Source organism: Coturnix japonica, chromosome 2 (genome assembly GCF_054131305.1).
Source record: "Coturnix japonica strain WE chromosome 2, WE-NBRP24, whole genome shotgun sequence".
Classification (NCBI taxonomy): domain Eukaryota; kingdom Metazoa; phylum Chordata; class Aves; order Galliformes; family Phasianidae; genus Coturnix; species Coturnix japonica.
In genome coordinates this window covers 2,221,840-2,240,789 of record NC_140664.1, presented here as the reverse complement: position 1 = coordinate 2,240,789, position 18,950 = coordinate 2,221,840, and the positions used below count along the sequence as shown (strand labels likewise).

Here is an 18,950-nt window from a genome sequence, read left to right as displayed (position 1 = left end):
CTGTGGGTATCTGCTGTGCCCACTGAAGATGTTATAATTCAGAAATGAGAAACTGTGCTGCAATCCCTCATTTTGGAGTTTCCTGTGTTGCTCATGTATCTGTTGTCACATTTTGCAACCATCTTTGTGACTGGGTCTACTTTAGCTTGCCCTTTTTGTGCTAGCCACTCACTCTCCATGGATAATGCATCTCAGGAACACACACAATTTCCCTTCTTTCATTTTCTATCAGCAGTGAAATAGTTCAAAACATTAGCAGTACAATAATGTATCGATGTAAATACATCAACAGTCTAAAAATGTCTCTTCAAAGCAAAAGGGTGCAATTTTTGTTTTACAAGGCAGTTTCTAAGTAAGTTTGCTCTTAGTAGATTTAGTTATTTTTCCCTCATTTAGGGGATTGTGGCCAAAATGACAGAAATGACAGCTCCAAGGCAATAAGTCCACTCCACAATACCTTTTCTGATTTAAACCCAGACCCCAAGAAGTCTCCAGATTCTAAAATTAATCTTGATCTTAATTTTTCTTCCTCCTGAAAGGGTAGATATAATTCCTCATAAACTTATAGCTCTCCTAAAGGAAGCATGATGCCAACCTCAGGCAGCAATGATTATTCTTTACCTAAATATATGTGCCTGAAACCAGCAATAGAAATATGACAAATGAGTATCAGATGAAATCATAATCCCCAGCCTCCCCTGGGAGATACCAACTTTCCTAATGAGAGAAACAATAAAAATGCTGGTCCTAAGTGGATTGAAGATATATGACTTTCTACTGTTGATATTTTGATCTATAGGACAAATACGGTGTGCCTACTGAAAGTGTTTATATAAAAACAGCTGAAACCCATAGGCTGTGGTCTTTGCAGATAAATCCACTTGATTTTACTAGTAGAGTGAAGAAGAAATATGTTTTTAAATCGCTACTTTCCCTGAGGCTCAAAAGAGACCTTGTTTATATTTTTCTCCTATTTTCTTCAAATAAAGGACCACCTAATTGGTGGAGGAAAATCACCTGGAAAATCATATTAAGAATTCACAGCTTTCTCTTAACCTGTTCTTTTGACAGCCCCATATGAAGACTCTGAAAGCTAAAGATTTTCTAAAACATTCTTCAAGGTCAACAAAATATTTTAGTTTAAAGAAAAAAATACTGTGTCAAGAAACAGATCCTAATAGACCTCAGAGACAGAATTACAGTAATATTTCCAGTATTTCCAGTAATATCGCTCCTTTTTCCTTTAACAGAGATGAGCTTTCAGACTCTTATTGTCAAACTGATGAAATGTCATTTGTTGGTGCTCAGTCGAGTTAGAGAGCTCTCTTAGTTTCTTGTAGCATCAGTATAGTTCTCCTTTATTGTGTTCAACATACATCTTACATACCATTCACTTCAAACAAGAAGTGAATTGGTCCTAGCTTCTCCCAAACAACAGGAGAAAGGAAGAAAGATTTCTTAAAAGTAACAGGATTAAGAATGCATATCAAAAGAACCTCCCTGTATACCCTCAGATGCAAACAGACACTGCTTGCTCTTTGTCTCACACTCGGGTCCCTCAACGTTTCAGAGTGATAGGGTCTATCAGAGAGTCTGATGAGCTCTTTGGTGACTTGATTTCAGTTACATCTTCCCCCACAGTCACTATATCAAATAAGGACTGTACTTCATACTTGCCTCCATTATCCCAGACAACTCATTTCTTTCTGATGGCAAGTTTCATGGTGGTTAGGATTCTACCAAATAGAGGATCCTTTCCAAACCAAACCAAAACAAAATGATTCTAGGATTCTATGAAAAGTAATGTTAAACCATTAATGGAGAATATAAGGCAAATGATGAGACCATGGGAAACAATAGCTGTGTAGTCAAGGAAGAAGCACTAAAGGACTTCCAGGAATAATGAGACTTTTCTGACTCTCATGATCCACTCCAGGGGCTTATCTCCCCTGCAATAATCCTTTCAGACATGCTGAGATGGTCCAGCCAGTTCCCCTAATTTATATGCTTTTATACTGTACACAGTGACTGTAATAGAAACCAAAAAATGCCATTATCCTACTTCCAACCTACTGCCTCCACACAACTTATAATTGGGTTGTGCCTGGGGAACATTACCTCTCTGAAGTTGTATAGAAATGTTTTCTCTGACTGGTGATCCAGGGGATTTTATTGTTCTGATTACCACCTTCCTTTTCTATTCTTAGCTCCAGTTCTTGATTTTAATGCCTACCACATCTCAAGAGGTTTTGGAGAGAAAGAACTAATTTTCTAGAGGAGACTGTGAAAGTTTTCATGTGGTACAAAGTATGAATAGGGAGTGTGGTCAAGTGAATAACAAATCAGGGTATGAATCAAAGACTGCTAAATCCAAGAACATCATTATTAACTGCAGGACTTTGGGTCCTGGGAGACAGACTGTATCTCATAATGTCACTGCTTAGTGAAGGGGTAAAAAATGTAAAAATATCACAATTCTTTGTGGAAAACTCTGTTTAATATATGGGTGACGTCTGCAGAGAACAGGAGGCCACATTATTTCTCACTTCTTCTCTAACGTGCCTCGTTCTTTTAATTATAAAGGGGTTTATTTGGAGATTGATCACAGTTCCCCAGCAGATTAGCATCAGTACAGTCTGAATCCAAACCATACAATCTGTAAGTCAGTGGCATGCCTTTACATCTGAACAAGTCAAGAATTAATGAGATTAAGAACACAATGCCAGGATTGCCTTTCTTGGCCATGTCTAAGGACCAAACTCTGTTCCTTGGATGAGCATCTTGTTTTTTGTCTGGACAGACCAAACCACTAATTATACCATCACAAGCATGGGGAACATCCAAGGGAGGGAGTGAAGATGGCAAAATGTTTTAGTGTTGTAGTATGAGTAGTGAAAGGGAGAAGAAGTGACTGCTTAATTTTACTTTTTTCTAGACAAAAGACTTTCCAGATATTTCCAGACTCAAACTTCATTGAAACACCTCCCCTCCGAGATTCTTACTCCTCCCTGTCCCCACCTCTGCTACCACTACTAATATGCAGTTCTGCCTGTATTTCCTGGAGGCCTGATACCATCTCCAAATCCTTTTCTTGATATCTTACCATCTCACATACACATACATAGTGACTTTAAGAGCTGAAGTTGAGAATGGGATTCCAGTCAACGTGGTATTCTGCCTTTTGGAACAACTTTAAGACTTTTTTTTTGCCACTCAGCAATGACCCATTTTTTGACTCAGTTAAATTAGAGGGGAAAAAAAGAACAAGAAAACACTGCACAAGGGTGAAGAAGTAAAAAACAAACTAGTTTATTGTCAATGATTCACCAGCTGTGGAGAACAGCACCATACTGCAGTGAGACAACAGACAGGCTGGTTTTTCAGTACTTGGCTGTTCTTGAGCCTCTGGAAAATTGTTCTCTTCTTGTGTCTAGAAGAAAGCACGAAGAAAGCACCTCCAAGCCTTGACGAATCACAGAGTTAGGAGAAAGGTAGAAATGATGTGAAACAAGCATTCCTGTCACCATAGCTGTTCCTCAGCTTCTTATACAAGATATATCTTGAAGATTTTTAGCCTACGGAAGGACACTGCATAGATGTTACTCACATGGAAGACTGGTTATTGACTGCCCAGAGAGGAGGACACACTTCACGTTTAAAGTTATTATTTGGTGACCTTCGCTGCCATATTTTACTATGATTACTAATTTTAGTATGTATTAAGCATAAACTACGAAAACTTAGTTCTGTTAATATGGGGTCAAACTTTGGCTCTTTTCATACCTGAGATTCAACTGGCTTGGAAGATATATATATGTTAACTAGAGAATTAACAGGAATTTCCACCCAAAAAACTCAACCATCTGGTGATAGGGAAAGAGAAAGGGAAAGGAAGAGAGAAATGGAAGAGAAGGAAAGGGAAAGGATTGATTTTAGATTTGATTTATAGACATCTATATTCTCAGAATCTCTTTTAGCCAACATTCAACTTTCTTTACACAGGTATCCCTTTCATCTCACACTCCTGCCAGTAGTCATCTAGTACTGTCCAGTACTAGAGTTTTCTGACTAAACCTCATGCCTTGTGAAATTCTGTCCTGCAAAGCTTTTCTTTAATTAAAAAAGAAGGATAGATTATCAGAAATATATAAGGTCATTTTGTTAGCTTGTAATCTCTTTAGAGAATGTACAGTGATTCTTTCTTCTTCAGGCCCTGCATTGCACTTGTATTTTCTCCTTGGGGACAGTAAATATTGCAAGAACCTGGAAGCTCTTAACAAAGGTTGCCTTGCCTCTCTACCTCTGTGGAGTGTTTTATATATTCTCATGGCAAATGAAGATGCAGTCTCAGAAGGTTAGTAGCACTTCAAAGCATAGGAAGGATCAATATGAGATTTGGAAAAGTGGAAAGAAATAGCCTTGATGAAGCTTTATAGCCCAAAAGAGAGAGATTTGGTATTGGAGCACTGTGAAGGGATGCTAAATCTAGACTTACCCACCTAACTGAGGCTCTAAATTTTGAACACAGCCACCTTTGGGATACATAAGCATCTCCAGAGGGTACTGCAGCCTATCCCAAGGTTTCTTTTCACTGCTTGTAAAGGGAGCTTAAAGTGATTGTGCTTCTTATTTAGATGCTTAAAGTAAGATGAGGCAAATCTAAGCTGTGCAGTGAATCCAACTTACCTGTGAAGCAAACAATCTCTAAAAACATCCTGTAGATTGAAGAATTGCTGAGTCTGTACTCTGGATGTGCAGGACTAGAGGATCCTGGCACAGGCTTTTCAGCACTTAGCATTGCTGCTGATCATGTCAGAAACATCTCAGCAGAGACATAAAGAAAGAAAAGGCAAAGGACAGTGTAATCACAGCTGTCTGATGTTTTCCTACCTGCTGCTGTCAGAAGTGTCAGTTTTCACTGCATGCTTCTGCGTTTTACTAACTGCCTGTATGCCACGCATTACAAAGCTGTTCCAGTAAGGCAACATTCCCCATAGGGTTCTTTTTTTCTGCTTTGTTATTTCTTTATCTAGTGTGACAGCAAGCTGGCTACTAGGGAGTTAGTACCACAGCCAGACAGAGGATTGTAGTAATCATGTCTGGTTTTTGCGAAAATCTCTTTTTTGAGTAAACACCTTGCATGATCTTACAACCAATCATTATTTCCAGTTTCCATCAGCTACACCATGAAGTGTCTCTGTGTATTCCTCCCTTCTTCCTTTAGGGTTAACGTCCTGCAGGTATGTCAGTACAAACAACACAAAAGCAGCCTTTGCAACTGAACAACCACCTTTGCACTCTGCACTGTTTCATAGAAACACAGAATCATTAAGGTTGGAAAAGACCGCTAAGATCATCTAGTCCAGCCATCAATCCATCACCACCATGCTGTGTTTGTAAGCCTCTCCCTCAAGCACACTTCTCATCTATTCCATTAGATACAGCACCCAAGCAGCTGCTCTTGAGATAACAAGAGAAATTTATGCATGCACCATCCAAACAGGTTTCCCTCAGGTCTTCTCTTGGGCAAAATGTCCCTTTGCTCTCTCACACAAGCATTTCTCTTGAAAGAAATCTTCCACCATCTTCTCTGACTTAATCTTTTTCATTTTGTTATGCCCAGTGCACATCTTTTCCTTCTACGGTAGCGTTTTCTCAAACACAATCAAATTAACACTATGGGTATCTGTCAAAGGATCTTTCATTAGTGCCTAAAAGCTTTGTGAAGAAATCATAGAGTCATAGAATGGCTTGGATTGGAAGGGACCTCAAATATCATCTAATTCCAACTCCCCTGCCATGAGAGGGATGCCAACTACAAGATCAATCACTAGATCATGCTTCCCAGGGCCCCATCTAGTCTGGCCTTGAGTAAAGAAGGGAGAAAAAAGGAGGCCCCACCTTTGCCTGCCATGAACTTAGTGACTTCTTCCCATGAACAAAAAAGAACCAGCCCACAGATTACTCACTATTGCCTACTGTACTGGTGTTATTCCTTGGGGGAGAGAGATTACTTTATGTTGCAAAGCAACCAGGCAGAAGCTGTAATCAGGAAATTGAAAATTCAAGCAAAATATTTTCAAAAGTGATTTCAATTGGGGCATGGAGTAATTTCCTTAGGGAGTTGGTAGAGGCTCTCTCACTGGAGGTGCTTGGAGAAAAAAAAATTGTTTTTAACACTTAGAAAAGCAAGGTGAGAGGAATTCTACCATCCGAATGGTGTTAAGGTGATGGTAGTAATATCTCATGCCACTGAGTTCTATCAAGCTGTTTTAATCTTACAAAAACCTTGGTTGAAAAATGTTGTTTCCACTCCAGGGTCTGCAAGGAGCTTCGATGTAGATTTTAACGATCCTATTGACTTAGCCAAAAAGCTAGAAATGTGATTTGCAGGGCTTCAGTTTGCTGTTCTGAATAGCCAGTTGACCAGTTTCAGGTGATCTCAAGCTGAAAGGGAAGAGTGACACTGATAGATGTATCAACTGTACATTTCATAGAAGTAATAAAGTGTTAATAACATCATTTGCATCTCATAGTCTGTCCAAAGAGAACCTCTTTGCCACTTAAAGGATGTACCATGGGAAAGGTAGTACAGAAGTGTTACAGAGGGGTGAAGAGGTCTTTCCAAATCCCAGCAGAGTTTGTAGAGAAATTAGTACAGTAAATGTCCCAAATATTCAATTTCCTACACATTTCCTGTAATGTCACCGTAGGGACTTCCTTGCTTGTCTTCTATCAACCAAAAAATCCCAATGTCCACTTTGGTAAGTCTTTATTTACTTTTATGCAAGTCCCTACAATTGCTATGTATGATAAGCAGGGATCTGGCATTAGCTATAGCCATAACTCACTGGAACTAAGGTTACAAAACAGCAGTGACTTCATTTCCTTTCTAAATGTCATATGATAGTCTTAAAATAGACATTTCCATTGTCAGCAGCATACAAGGTTGCGGGAAACCTGACTTTTATTGTGAAACTATCAATGTTTGCCATTTCTGCATGTAATTGTCAAACAGATTACCTCTCATCTCTGTATGTTTTATTCATATTCTTTCCATGGCAGAGTAAAGAAAAGCTGGTCCACTGTCCACAGCAAATGACAAAATTTAGAATCAGTAATACAAAGAAGAAGCCAATTAAACTCCCTTATTACATTTTACTAAGCTGCTTCAGACCAATTATAGCCGTATTTCTTTGTAGCCTAATTACGTTCCACTCAGCTCACAGAGTGGCAGCCTGTGGTGAATGAAAGCCTGAGAAACGTGGTTCAGGCGCCATGTGCAGGATCATTAATGTGCTCTGGGCTGCTGCTTTGGAAGAGGCTGCACCTAATTACTTGGGTTAACACACTAATACCAAATGCATGAACTGCAGACATTTTCAATGTCTCGTGGACCCTACAAAACTGTAGATTAATAAGTTGTTAGGGAGTGATGTGCTGACCTGCCCCACTGTTCTTCAATTTGTCTCCATATGTTCACAGAAGCATGAAGTGCTGAAGTGGAGAACTGTATCAATCACTGCCATCTCCATTCCTCTTTCTCTGGCACTTGCCTAAGAAATTATCAGAGCTGATGACCAGAATAGACCATCTTTTATTTTCTATAACTTCAATTGCCTTTGGATCAAAATAGACCGTGTTCAAGAGATAAGAATTCTTTGTTACCATAACACCTCACAGAGAACAGGTTGAACTTCTTCCAGTTAGCAATAGCTGTCTGAAAATCAGGCATATAGCTTAAAGCTACTGTTTAGGATCTCTCTTTAACTGACTGTAAGAGTAAGTCAGGGAGACAATACAAGTTATCAAACTCAAAAAGGAAAAGGACAAGTTGAATGATCCTGTTCACACCATGTTAATGTGACAGGGTGTACGTAACAGAGGTCTGAAAAATCAGGATGGGATGGCAAGGGTGTATTAAGACAGATTGGTAACCATATTTTTTGATGGAAGGAACAAATAGAATCATAGAATTATAGAATGGTTTGGGTTGGAATATTTTTTGATGGAAGGAACAAATAGAATCATAGAATTATAGAATGGTTTGGGTTGGAAGGGACCTCAAGGATCATCAAGTTCCTACCTTCCAGCCACAGGAAGGGCTACCAACCTCCACATTTAATACTAGACCAGGCTGCCCAGGGCCCCATCCAACCTGGCCTTGAACACCTCCAGGGATGGGGCATCCACAGCCCCTCTGGGCAGCCTGTTCCAGTACCTCACCACTCTCATAGTAAAGAACAATGAGAAAAACAATTACATGACAGCAGTAGGAGCCAAGTTTAAACTGATAAAAGAAAGAGTAATTATAGTAAATAGCAGACCTGTGAAATTCCTTTCTCCTACACAAGATTTAGTTTGGAAAAGCATTAAGATCCTTTTTTCTAACCATCAATTTATCAAATCTCCATCACAGAGAAATTAAGAATAGAGACTGAGTGACAATTAGAAAGAAATGACCATAGGTACATTTTCTGTCCCGTAGGTGCTTATTATGTCCACTGTTGGAAACTGAATGGCAGAAAAACAGAACCTTGAGATGAATCTGTAGAATGACTTTTATGTCCTGCTCTGTGAGGTTTAAGACATACAGTGCTCCTCAGGACTTCCTTCTGGTTAGCTTAAGCAGTCATATTCCCAGGACAGTAGATTTATGTGTCCTATAACAACATACCACCAAAAGGTCAAAAATTCATTGAACGATTAATGGTAGGTACAGCTGTTCCAGCTGTGATACCTCTAGTGACCTGTCTTTGGGGGAGAGCCCTCCTTTGCAAAGACCTCAGATCTGAGAAATTTTACTGGCTCTGAATGGCTTTTCTTGGTGACAGTAACCAACATGCCAGACAGGACTCTTTTCTCTTGTTCATACTTGCCCTTAAGGCACTACAGACAAAAACCATTTCCTATTCCTCTTCTTAACAAGAGGACTTGACAACTTAATAATTGAATCTGGCGCTTAGCTTGCTCTGTTTCAGTTATGCCTGTTTTTAATTTGTTAAAATTAATTATTTTTTAAGTTTTATTCCTCTGTTGCCAGCTTACAGCGCCCATGAAAAACAGCTTTGTTAGAATTTTCCCCATTTTCACATTAACCCCCTTCCCATGGTTGCTCAGAGGGGGATCTGCCCAAATTGAAGTTCCTGCTTCTAGGAGGTGTTGAGTTTGGTGTCTGTTCGTGTGTTCTTGGAAAAAAGAATAAAACTGTGCCAGTGTGCCCACAGTATTTCCATATAAAGGGACACTAATATGAGCAGCATAAACAGTTGTTTAATGGCTTTGTTGGATATATTTGCTATGAGGAAGGAGAAGGCAAATGTGCTCATGATGTGGGTGAGGAACAGAAAACAAATATTCTTCAGGAACATACTGTTTTATAGCAACATAATGGAATACAGATATTAAAATAGCATTTGCTATTAAAAGAAAGTCCATAATACACTGTGTTATGATGTGGAGACTTCATGCTTTTTCTAAGCCAGAAAGCATCTACAGTTTCAGCAGAGAAATAATTCACCTGGGTCATTTGTGCCAAATCCATCAGCTGTGTTAGCTGGCTTGTTGTAAGCTCCACCAGTTTCTGCACTGCATCATACTAATGAGGTAATCACCGAGTCTATAATGAATGGGATTAGTGAATGGGCAGGGATTTTCATTTGGAATCTCTTGTTCAAATGCTCAACTCGAGGCTCTCAAATATTTGCTTGCAATCAGCTTTGAGCTACGTTCACTTCAGATTTTACTGACTTGATGAAAATCATTTTAATCACTAGAGAATTTGCCAGTTTTGCTGATAGAGGCAGCCCACAGGTTATACTGGAAATAAAAAGGGAGCTCCACTTCAACAGAAAACACTATGTGGTAAGGCAGAGAAGCAGGTAACATTTGTAGTTTCAGAACAATACACAACTTGGAAATAAAAAAAAAAGCTATAATTTTATTTTTATGCTTTTCTTAATAATAAGTGTTTGGACTAGATGACCTTTAGGGGTCCCTTCCAACTGGAACAATTATATGATAATGATCCGGTTATGTTGACTTTGCTGGATAGATGAAAAGAGTACAAACAAGCAAACAAAACTTAACAACGGCAACAACCCCAAAACTCTGACATTTGTTTCCCACCCAAACCTAATTAAGCTTTGCACTTCTGACCCTGAATGAGCTTAAGTACCTGCAAGATTTTGCTGAGCATTTTCAGCGCTCAGCCTTTCCTATGTTAGCTTTTAGGTAAGGAAGCATGTACTTTAAATAAGCGTGGATAAGTATCTAGCTTAATATTTGTTATTCTTTTCTAAACCATCATAATAACCAAAACCCACATTTTATTAAGAGCTATTTTATTTTATTTTATTTTATTTTATTTTATTTTATTTTATTTTATTTTATTTTATGGCGTGACACTGTTTTGGTAAAGGATGTGACTTTTCACAAAGAATAAAAAACACATCATTTTGTGTAATTCTTTTCAATACTTCCTATGACATTTTAATTAAAACCACTTTTGAAATGCTTTATTTACCGGAGGAGAGCTGCATTTATAGTACATGACACATTTAAAGATGAATTTAAATGGCATTTTCAATCATGTTTTCAGAAGAATATATTGTGCATGAAAACAGAACCAAATCCCAAATGGTGGATGTGCTGAAACCTTATGAGATCAAATAAAATACAGGATTTTCTATTTTTCATGAGATGCATTGCTTGACTTTTTTAACACATTGCAGATCATTTTCAAAAAAGCGATCACAATATGTCTTAATATTTGTCTTGCTCTTTCATTAGTGTTTCTTATAAATAAATGCGTTCTGTGCTTACACTGGCATCAAATAAGTATACAGTCATAGAATCCAATAAGTATCTTGCTGATTGTTTGTAAGTTACTCATGTAATTTTGAATTAATTTAGCTCGTATTTGCCAGAGCAAATTATAAAGCAGCAGTGCACAGAAACAAGAATCTGAGCTGGATTCTATTTTAAATATACAAAAATAATCACAGAAGAGTCAAACAGAGCACATTGACTTTCATAGTTTCTAATGAGCAGAGCTGGGAGCATGTTAAAAACACAAACAACAAAGATAAATTCTTAGCTATGTATGTTACAACACACAGAATACACATCTGGAGGCAAAAAAAAAAAATAACATTCCCCAGATACAGAGGTGGCACAGTTAAAATCCAAAATGCTGGGTAAAACATGTGTTCAATGAAGGGTAAAATAAAAGAAAAAGCAGGAAAACTTATTCACAATTATATTAATTCATGGCATAAAACTTAGCTTTTCTTCCATACAATTGGTGTTTGTTGGTTATAGCACTTTCAACACACCGTGATCAGCAAAGCAGACACTGACATCAGGCATGAATGTGAAATGCCTTGAGAATCCATTCCACTTCACGGGGTGATCACAGACTCTGCAAAAGCAAGAATAACTAATAAGTATTCATGGGAACCCAGAGATTTGCACATGTAAAGTTGTTTCTAATGGAATGGTGACTGCTCAAGGTGATCCCAAAATTCAGTTGAGAGTTAAATACACAGTCTCTGAAAACCATATTTTCACTGATTCTGGTCTAAAATAATTTTGCAACAGGTGGAGAGGATGAATGTAGAGACAAATTGAATTTATAAGGAAAACAGTATACTGTAATATAGCACATAAATGAGTGGATTTTGTGTTCTCTTCAATGCCAGTCATTCCCATATCTGGTGGACAATGAGTTTAGTTTTGAAAATACATTTTCCTCCAAAGGACACTAAGAAACTGGAGTGTGACATTGACGTACTCTGCTGGAGAGAATATATCTCAGAAATATTCATCTGTTTTCCATTTCTCTTCACAAAGAAGCCATCAGACCCTTTCATTTGGCAGCATGAACTACTATATCACATGTAGATGTCTACAGAATAAAAAGTTTACATTAACTAATATAAACAGATAATGTAAATGAAGATATATTTTTATATTACTGTTTTTTAAGTGCATGTTTTTGTGTGATTGCTTTAACAGAAGCCTCCTGGGATGACCTGAAAAAGCACTAAAGATCTTTGGGTACTACAGACATCTGAGCTTAGACAAATTGTGTTTTTGCATTTACTTGCCCTATAAGCAAGCTCTGGCTATTTGTAATAAACATCACCATTAAAAGCAGAAACAAACCTTTGCAGTGGTTGCACTTATCCTACTCACACTCCTTTGCTCATATATCTGCTATGCTAGAAAATCTGGCTACTTGGTATCAAAGGAAAGGAAAGAGATGGGAAAATTGTCTGTTAATACTATTAAACCCATAACAGAACAATGTTTTTGTTGACGTTGAAAGCCTTGGAAGTATCTTGTTTAAATTTAAATTATGCTTTACTCTAAATCAAGACTGTCAAAAAAGAACAGAGGTCAGACCCCTCCACCTATATTATTTATGCCAATTATTAAAACTGTTCATAATGAAATATTACTTAGATAATCTTTTGAAATGAAACATCTTTTGTGTGATGTGCTACATGCAATACAAAGCATAGAAGATAATGCCTTGTATTCACATAAACACTACAAAGAGCTAACAGAAACACTCTTTAATAATAAAGAGTATTCTGAAGACGATATTTATCTCAGTTCATCTCAGGTAATTTAAGGTGTGAAATTCTTCCCCTGAGAATAATGCCCCAGGCTCTGGGCTCCTATTATACTAATTACAGTTCTAATCAATACAGACAGTAGATTCTTAGGGTGAGGGTCACTTGAATAAAAACATCAACTTCAGAATGACTTAAATTTCTCTGGCTGCTATTGACATGCATTATCTACAGAGGGATACTCAGGATAATGCAGAAACATACTCTGAGGACACCTAAATGTTGTCATATACATTCACTAATAGAAATTCTTCTAATATCCAAAACATATTTGCTAGAGGTTGACATATTGAAAGGCTCTGAAAAAGGGACAGTGAATAGTAATCATATAGACTTTCCATCCACTCTGCTCACTCCAAACATTAAACAATCTTTCACCAGAGAGGAAAGGCTGAAGGTACAGTGGAAAGAAAATAAAAAGAAGCAAAAAAAGAGAAAAGTAAAAAGAGTATAGAAGTAGAGAAGAGTGATGGGAAGGGAAGGGAAGGGAAGGGAAGGGAAGGGAAGGGAAGGGAAGGGAAGGGAAGGGAAGGGAAGGGAAGGGAAGGGAAGGGAAGGGAAGGGAAGGGAAGGGAAGGGAAGGGAAGGGAAGGGAAGGGAAGGGAAGGGAAGGGAGAAAAAATGGAGAGGAGAGGAGAGGAGAGGAGAGGAGAGGAGAGGAGAGGAGAGGAGAGGAGAGGAGAGGAGAGGAGAGGAGAGGAGAGGAGAGGAGAGGAGAGGAGAGGAGAGGAGAGGAGAGGAGAGGAGAGGAGAGGAGAGGAGAGGAGAGGAGAGGAGAGGAGAGGGAAAGAGGAGAGGAGAGGGAAAGAGGAGAGGAGAGGAGAGGGAAAGAGGAGGAGAGGAAGAGAGGAAGAGAGGAAGAGAAAGGGAAAGATTTTGACGGCTGCTAATGAGTAATTTGTTGATTGTCTAGACAAGTCACAGAAGCACAGAATGGATGAGGAAGCAAGAGACCTCTGGGCATCATGCAGTCTGTCCAGTAGTTCAGAGCAGTGTCAGCCAGAGAAGGGTCATCAGAGCTCTGTCAATTGCATTCTGAGTAGCCCCAAGGGTGGACATTCCACAGTGTGTTGGAGAAACGTATTTCCATTTGTAAAGTCTTATGGTAAAAAAGTTTTGTCTTTAAACTAATTTTTCTATATTTCAGTTTATGTCTGTTCGTGAATACTGTTCTGAAGAGTTTAATTCAATAAATGTTACAAGCCCACATTTACATGAATAGCACAACTCCAAGCTGAACAGTTCCAGCTCTCAGCCTCTCCTTCTGTGTCAGATGCTCCAGTCCCATAATCATGTTTATGGCCTTTGCTGGCCTTACAGCAGTACACCCATGTGTTTCTTTCGCATTGGGAGCGCAGCACTGGATACCACATTTCAGATGTTTCTTGCCAGTGCTGAGTAGAGGGAAAGGCTCTTGAGTAGAGGGAAGGCCCTTGGAACTCCCTAAGCCACACATTACTGCTACAGAAGTATCAACCAGTCAGATTTTCTAGTGCTGTCCCAGTCATTCAAGCCAAGCAGTCAACAGCTGTATGACTGATGTACATGTAATCAATAAGTAAATGGCTGATTCAAGTCAGTCACTCACAAATGCCTTCCTTAAAGGCATTCCTCCTTATGAGGAAGATATGTGTGTGAATATAAACATACATGTATGGGAGGGATAAAGGAGTGAGAGTTTATGTATGTGCATACACTTGTGTATGGGAGAGAAAGAACGCAGCCTAATCAAATCCTGCAGACTTTGGACAAGCTTTGTCTCTGAAGACTCAGATAAAGAGCACCATATGTTTGATATGAAAGCAAACTCGACTACCAGCACAAGCCATTACTCTTGGCAGGCTCTGAAGCTACTGGGAATTATGAATCTTGATTTGCAGTCAGGGAAAATATTCAACATCACTAAAAACATTTAAATTAGAAATGGATAAACTACAGACTTGGCTCCTGAGAGTAACAAGAGGATCTCCAGACACAAACTAGCTACAAGATATACCAGGCGGCGAACCAACAAACTTAATGTATGTTTCTGGTTCAGCAAAGATAAAAATGAGTTATTTTCACTTATTGAGAAAGATTCCAAGTTCTGTCGTATGCTTATATTTTGAATGAAGTGTTTTCTTTATGAGTTGCAACAGTAATAATAAGTAACGCTGAGTCTAGGAGTTCTAGTCATGGACTATGAAGTCTTGTGTTAGTCTGTGCAGCTGAACTAAATTACAAACTCTAGCAAAAAAAGCCCATATGTATATATATATTTATATATATACATACACACACACATATATACATATATATACACATATATATGTATAATAACAGTGGGGCAGATCTTTGGAAACTTTGCAAGCAGAATCCTAAGTGACTTCAGGCTTTTCCTGTCCACATTAGTGAATCACTGCTATGATGCTCATAGGCAATGAAAGGACACCTAATCTGGTTCTTCTCATGCATGGAGGTAGAAGGCAGAAAATTAAAGATAAATGAGAAAAGATTCCACTGCCATTAAACTGATAAGATTACTCTGCCATGCAGGCTTACCAACCACTTTACTGGGAACCACACTATCAGGCAGGTGAGATGCTGTCACCAAGAGGCTTTAAGCTGTAGTAGGAACCTGAGCTATGGATCCATCCTACAGCCCTCTTTGGCTTCAGAGAAACACCATTTGCGGATTGTTGTGTAGACTTCTTGTTTATTTACTTAGTCTATATTGTTCTGCCTGTGAATTAAACAGCTAGTCTCATGGGACAATAAATCTTCCGCAATGAAAAAACAATTTGATCTTATCTTCTGTTGTTTTGAATCAAGTAAGATCTGTCTTTGCTCTAGTAAAACGTGATGATACACATCACGCTGCATAAATAAGTTCTGATGATATAACTTCTAACTTTTGCAAATTTCTACAGGCATTAAGACTTTTTCAGACATTAACCTTAATGGACTTCCCTGTTTGAGAGCATTCATTCAGATAAATTGCACTCCACTGATAATAGCAGTAGACCACTGACAACATCTCACTTGTGATAAAGAACCTAAACTCATCTGCAAGGCTGACGGTGGTGATATCAGTTTGGTCATGAGGATCTAAGTTTTCTGTTTCTCAAAATTATCAAGCGAATGCTGAAAGAAAAGCAGAAAACTTTGTCTGTTTACATATTTTTATATATATATTTCTATATATACTTCTATATATACTGCCTCTAGTCTCCCCTAATATCAGAGAATAGAGATTTATGTGCAGAACATATTAATTCTAAGAGCTACAGAAAACACTCAGATTTACCAGACATAGCTGATATGTGTTCAGAATTCAACAGATGACAATACATATCATATGGGCATACATATCAAATTTCGCCTTTCTGGATAATCTTCTTCTGCAGTTGAGTACAGTTCAAGCCATAAAAACAAGTCTCTTTGATTGTGCTTCAGGACTTATGTGTTCCCTTTCTGATCACCTTCCTCTGAAGGCTTCAGAGGAAGTGCCTGTCATCATTATATTATTATACACGCTAATGATTAATTACACCCTTTCTGGATAGAAAAAAGTATGAACAAAAGATAAAAGTTACAAAACAAGTTCTAAGAGAAACCACAGTGTGTCTTCCAGTCTAAAACTGATCAGACACCAGATGAGTCTTGGAACAGCACTACTGGCATTGTGAATCTTCTAGGCTCTTTTTCTCTTTCTTTTTCTTTCTTTTTCTTTTTCTTTTTCTTTTTCTTTTTCTTTTTCTTTTCCTTTTTCTTTTTCTCTTTCTTTTTCTTTCTTTTTCTTTTTCTTTTTCTTTTTCTTTTTCTTTTCCTTTTTCTTTTTCTTTTTCTTTTTCTTTTTCTTTTTCTCTTTCTTTTCCTTTTCCTTTTTCTTTTCCTTTTCCTTTTTCTTTTTCTTTTTCTTTTTCTTTTCCTTTTCCTTTTCCTTTTCCTTTTCCTTTTTCTTTTCCTTTTCCTTTTTCTTTTTCTTTTCCTTTTCCTTTTTCTCTTTCTTTTCCTTTTCCTTTTTCTTTTCCTTTTCCTTTTTCTTTTCCTTTTTCTCTTTCTTTTTCTTTTTCTTTTTCTTTTTCTTTTTCTTTTTTCCAGAATAAAATATAGGTAGAAAGTGATGACGTGGTATACTGCTTCATATTCACCTAGTCATATATTTCTTCCATGCATTCTCTTAACTGCATCACTGTGGCCCCGCAACCTTCTTTAATCCAACTTCACTGAACTGAAGTCTGGAATCAAATAAGGCCATGCAGACCGATTAAGAATTCTGTAGCAGTGCCAGAATCTGCACACAGCAGTCGTAGCTGCACAATGGTGCTAGCTGAATTTTGGGACTGTGAGATGATCCAGTTCACAGAAAGGTGAGGTGTCCAAGGTTTGTGGCATGACACACTATGGATGGTACAGGAAGGAGGGGAAGGAGAGGGAATACTTTTCCCCAATCCCTTAATAACAAGTGCTGCTATTTGTAGCATATAACAAGAGGATGTGGCAAGAATGTGCAACTGATTTTTAAACTTCAAGCATTTTTGAATTATCTGGTGTTGAATAAATGCAATATCAGATAATGACATCACAAGTTCTACTTTGACAAAAGCAAGTACGTAGCAAATCTCAGGAACGTTAAGTTATCAGATTAAAACAAGGAGAAAACCCTCTATTTCAGATTAAATTGACCACACTTCTTCCTTTCTCTGTATGATTGAAAAGTCATTACAGAGTTCTGTAACATGACACTGTTTACTCCAAGATGCAATTGCTTTTCAGCCTCCACTAAATTCTTATTATTTGAGTTATTGAGTTGACATAAACCCTGAATGAATTATTTTGAAGTTGTGCAAGGTATGAAAATTGGATTCTGACAAGTACTTCCAGTAATACTGACAAGAGCCCACAGGATCTAACTGAAGCACAAATGTACGAGCTAATGTTATTCACCAAAGACTCGCTGACATTTTACTTGCTTTTCTCTGGCCATTATTTTGCTTCATGGAGGTTCACCGCTTTCTATAATTTTTCTCTACCTTCTGCTTTGGACCACTGACTATTAACACTGGCCTCATTGCAGATTTTTCACCATCTTATCTATAGGTTATCCCATGTGTCTACCAAAACAGTTTTTTTTTCAGACAAATTGTCACTAATTATAATAGCTGTAGACATCCCTTTTCAGTGCAAGGGAGCTGGACTAGATGACTTTTAAGGTTACCTTCCAAATCAAATGACTTTATGATTCTACAGATTACAAATAAATGGTATGAAATATGAAGACGTATATGAAGGTGACATCCAGAAATAACTAAGCAAGCAATCCTTCTCTCCAATCAAAATAAGTTGACTCTGACTGCAATAAGGAAAAAAACTCCTTCAAAACTATCTAAAAGCAATCAAGGAAAGAAAATGAATCAAAAAAGAGTTCGAAGTAAGGTCTTGCGTCCTCTCAAGGTCACAACTCAAAGATACTTTCTTCCTCCAAAACATGCTTGCTTGTTTTCAATCCATATTACTGTTTTTGTAGAATCACTGTCATCATACTTAAAGAAAATTCTCAGTTTGGATAGTCCAATAAGAAACTGAACAACCTTGTCTGGAACAATATTCTTATGCAACATGCTACCCAGGGCAGTGGTCATGGTAGGATGCCTGCTGGAGTTCAAGAAGTGTTTGAACAGTGCTCTTGGAAATATGGTTTGATTTTTTCAGTGGTCCTGTGAGGAGCTAGGAGCTGGACTCAATAATCCTTGAGGACAAGGGGAAATTGTTTTAAACTGGAAGAGAGTGGATTTAGACTAGATGTTAGGAAGAAATTCTTTACTGTGAGGGAGGTGAGTCACTGGAACAGTCTGCCCAGAAACACTGCAGGTGTCCGAACTCTGGAGGCATTCAAGGCCAGGCTGGATGGGGCTTTGAGCAACCTGGTCTAGAGGGAAGTATCCCTGCCTATAGCAGGGGGGCTGGAGCTAGGTGATCTTAAAGGTCCCTTCCAACCCAAACCATTCCATGATTCCGTGATATTTGTGGGCCCCTTTGGACTAAGGGCTATTCTATGATTCTAATACAGAAATGCAGATGAGTGAAGCTCAAAGTGGGATAATCAGTGGCAGAAGGGTTATCACTTCATTTTGTTGCCTAGAATGTTGCCAGAAATGAATAATCTAAATCTAAGTGACATTAAACAGATGGCACTGAATGACCAAGAAAATAGCATAGGTCTTTCTCCATCTACATTAAACTAGCTATGCTGAACTACAAGATGCAGCCCTTTCCTTTATCTCTTTATTTTTGAAAGACAACTTGGGGCTTTTTAGCAGCTTTGGC

General features: G+C 38.1%; 1 protein-coding gene across 26 annotated transcripts in view; it reads right to left on the bottom strand.

Annotated features, from left to right (window-relative positions):
• Nucleotides 1–10,326: 10,326 nt before the first annotated feature.
• The window catches only part of TSNARE1 (t-SNARE domain containing 1), a 416,856-nt gene continuing 408,232 nt past the window's right edge, over nucleotides 10,327–18,950 (bottom strand). For all 26 annotated transcript variants that reach the window (XM_085536897.1, XM_085536893.1, XM_085536887.1 and 23 more), the window contains one exon: nucleotides 10,327–11,422. The gene's annotated coding sequence lies outside the window, so the exon portion shown is untranslated. The remainder of the gene's footprint in view (nucleotides 11,423–18,950) is intronic.